Source organism: Manacus candei, unplaced genomic scaffold (assembly GCF_025592945.1).
Source record: "Manacus candei isolate 608988 ecotype Guabito, Panama unplaced genomic scaffold, ASM2559294v1 h1tg000029l, whole genome shotgun sequence".
Lineage (NCBI taxonomy): Eukaryota > Metazoa > Chordata > Aves > Passeriformes > Pipridae > Manacus > Manacus candei.
The window spans coordinates 1,727,014-1,730,795 of record NW_026138077.1 but is presented as its reverse complement, the minus strand read 5'-3'; positions in this window follow the sequence as shown (position 1 = coordinate 1,730,795).

Below are 3,782 nucleotides of genomic sequence, written 5' to 3'. Positions count from 1 at the left end.
GGCAAGTTTGTGTGCGTTTTCCTAAGGAGCAGCAAATTTAGGTCCTCCTGTGTCATCCTTATGTTGCCCAGCTGAGCTGGAACTGAAGAGGTGAATTCAGTGCTCTGAGTCAACACGGAAAAATATAAAAACTCAGGTGGGATCCCTGTTTCCTGCAGAGCTTCTGGGATGCATCAGTCGGGCAATGATGGCTGGGCCTGGAGGCCTGCAAGTGCAGATGGGGCTGGGGCAGGGGAAACTGCTCCATGACCACCCATCCTACCTCGAGCCAAGCTCCTTGAGCTGCATTTCCTGCCCCAAGGGTGGCCAGGGAGGTGGGGGAGTCCCCAGCCCTGGAGGTGTCCAGGGAAGCACTGGCCATGGCACTCAGTGCTCTGGGCTGGGGGACAGGGCAGGGATCAGACAAAACTTGGACTCGATGGGCTGGGAGGGCTTTTCCAACCCCAGTGATCCTGGGATTCTAGAAATGGGACACCGTGAGATAATGCCTGAGGATCTGACTCCAACAGTCTCCCGAGGAACATCTGGTTGGAGGCACCGCCAGGATCTCCTGGGGTGACCAAAAAATGGGAGATCAGGATGCTGGAGAACTTGCCAGAAGGCCCAGCCAGAGCAGCACCTTGGCCACAGAGCGCATTTAGAAGGTAAACCACTTGAGTTTGTGTCGAGTTTCCCTCTCCTCTGCTCCTCAGCACCCACCTGGTTGCTCCTTATTCTCCAGCCCTTCCTTTGTCCTCCAGACAAGGTCACCTCGTCGCTCATTGTGGCACTGGGGGGACAAGAGGCAGACTTGGAACATTCCAAGGGTCAGAGCCCCCTCAGCCAGCTCCCCATCCCTGGATGACAACACTGGGAAGGTTGCCCACGACACAAACCCTCTCCTGGGTGTTTTGTGGCAGCCCCAGTGTCTAAAAACCCCAAAGCAGTGGGAATAACACACCAGCAGGTGTTTCCTCTCCATCTCCATGTGCTCAGACATCCCTCCCCACCGTGGCACCAAACCCATTTGCTGGTTTGTGTTTAAAAGCTTTGGCTTTGCCCTGAGGCTCCCAAAAACAAAGCCCTGATCCACATTACAGACAGACCCCCCCGCAAAAAAAAAAAAACTCTCCCCTCCTGCAGCTGTAGCAACTCCATCCCTTGTAAACATATCGAGGCAAGATCAAACCTCGCTCCCTCCAAAGGAATTCCTGCATCCCCACGAGCTGCATAGCTGTGGCTGTTTAGTATTCCCAATTTAGGCCTTGGCAGAGAGGAAGGAGCAGTGAGCCTGAGAGCACATGTGCTGAGAAATGCAGTGCTGAAGGGGAGCCCACCCTTCATTTAAAGGGGAGAACTAAAATATCCCGTGTGTGGGGGGTGTAGACACACGTGCACATGTGTCACGGCACTTAGGCAAACACGAGACCCACAGACCACTGAGCACTCCCTTCTCCTGTGGCACATTTGGAAAAGCGCTGATGCCTTCCGGGAGATGGGGAGGAATGGGAAATGTTTGGGTCTGGAGCAGCACGACTCACCACCGCGCTTTTCTGAGTGGCTTGTGGTGAACAGCAAGCTAAAACAACACCCAACCCGCTGGCTTGCTCCGTGTCCAAACTCATCCTGTCCCTTCGGAGCAGCGGAAACGGGAGCAGGTTTTTTCCGTGGATGATTTTTTTATGCTTTACAAATCACAGAATCCCACAATGGTTTGGGTCGAAGGGACCTTAAAGACCATCTTGTTCCGTGGGCAGGGACACCTCCCACTAGCCCAGGTTGCTCCAACCTGGCCTTGGACAATTCCAGGGATGGGGCAGCCACAGTTTCTCTGGGAATTCCATCCTAGCCCCTCCCCACCCTCCCAGGGAAGAATTTCTTCCATATATCCATATGAATTTCCCCTGCTTCAGTTTGAATTTCCCCTCTTCCAGTGTGAGTTTATCCCTTGAATCATCAGTTCCTCCTGTCCTGGAGGGAAAGGAACCCCGATCTGAGCCCATTGCCCAGGGAAAGGGCTCTAGTTGCAAGAACTGGACTCAGGTCACCCCATTCCTGGGCTGATCCTCTGAGCAGGAGGGACAAGGTGGTTCCCCTTGCAGAATCAGCCTGTTCAGGGCTGGTGCCCACCCAGCCCATCCCTTGAGGGCCATCTGGAGGGACAGCCAGGGCAGTGACCCTCAGCATGGAGAGATGCCACAAGTCCTCCCCCTCAGGGAGAAGCTGATGCTCCCTCCCATGTGGAAACACAGCTCTGGAGCAGGAATTTCACCAAAACCACCCTAAGATCTTGCCATTTAGCAAGGCTGGAATGGACAGTGGAGACCTCGATGCCAGGATAAAACTGCTTGGCAAATATCAGCTGCAAAATGCTTCATTAATCTGTATTAATTTCATTAATTAGCAGGTTCCCACCAGGTTGTGCTGTATGGGACCCTCCCGCCTTATGGGATATATTTTGACTTGCCAGCAAGAGAACCTTCTTGCCCAAAAGGTTGTTATCTCAGTGGCTTTTCCAAGGCCCAAACAGGGACATCACAGCAAGGGCAGCAGCAGGGCTTCGATTTCTCCTGGTGTTTTTCCCTGTTCTTTTCGTGGAAAACTGGCTCCAGCTGAGCTGGTTGCACTGGGAGCTGGTGGCACTTGTGACCTGAGGATCTGACGTGTCATACATAGGTTTTTAAAACCAAGGAGGCTTGGAAGAGGTGGGAAATGGGAGCCCAAGTTTTTGTGGGAGGGAAGATCTGAGCCTGAAAGGCAGGATCCCTGGTGGGTGGGATAGAAGCCTTCAGTGGGAAAGGATTGCTGACCTGGGCTCCCTCCCAGCTGCCTCTGCTCAGTAGGCTCAACTTAACCAAGGTCTTTGCACAGGAGCCCCCCAGGAGGTGAGACCCAGCTGACCAACAGAGAAAGGCTCAGGGTAAACACTTGCTGGGGCTGCGTTTTGTTCCCAGTGATTTCTCTTCTCTTCTCTCCAGATGGAAGTGGCACCAAGTGGTTGTTTGGAATCAGCATGGATGGGGAAGGGTAGCTTGGCTTGGACAGCAATCCCTCGGGATGAGGGACCTCCGAGGCCACGGAGGGTGAAAAAGTGGGAATATGGACTCTGCGGATGAATTTATGGATGGCAATAAAAGTGCTGGGGGAGGAAAGACAATCAGGGAGAACCGAGAGGTGTTGGAGTGTTTGCATTCCTGCACCTTCCCTCCCAGAGGCGGGAGACGCTCTCCCTCATGTCCTGCCAAGAACAGGGATGGCTGTAAAACTGCTGAGATCACTTGCAGTCCCTCCCCCCACTTCCAATCTGCAAACCTCATCCCTGCTCCCTCTCAGAGAGGAGGAAACGGTTCAGGTTAAATTAGCGTGGAAAGCCTGGAATTGGAATCATTTCCCCGACGGGAAAAGCCCCCAGGCACAACCAGAGAACAAGATCTCCTGCCAGCTCTTCTTCTCCTTACACCTCCCCTTGCTCCACCTCCTGAGATCTGCTTTAGCACTTATGGGATGGGGCGGGAGGAGGGTGTTTTTCTTGCCTTCAGCCTTTGGAAATGGACTTGCAGGGAAAAGGGGCTAATTGGCTCAGGCAAACACAGAAAGGCATCACTTGGCAGGTGGAGGTGTCACTTGGCAGGTGGAGGTGTCACCTCTCTGTGTCTGATTGCCAAAGCACCCACCTCCTGAAGGGAATGTGGGAATATTGGATGAGAGCTGGAGAGGGACTTCGGACAAGGGCATGGAGGGACAGGACAAGGGGGAATGGCTTCCCACTGCCACAGGGCAGGGTTAGGTGGGATATTGGGAAG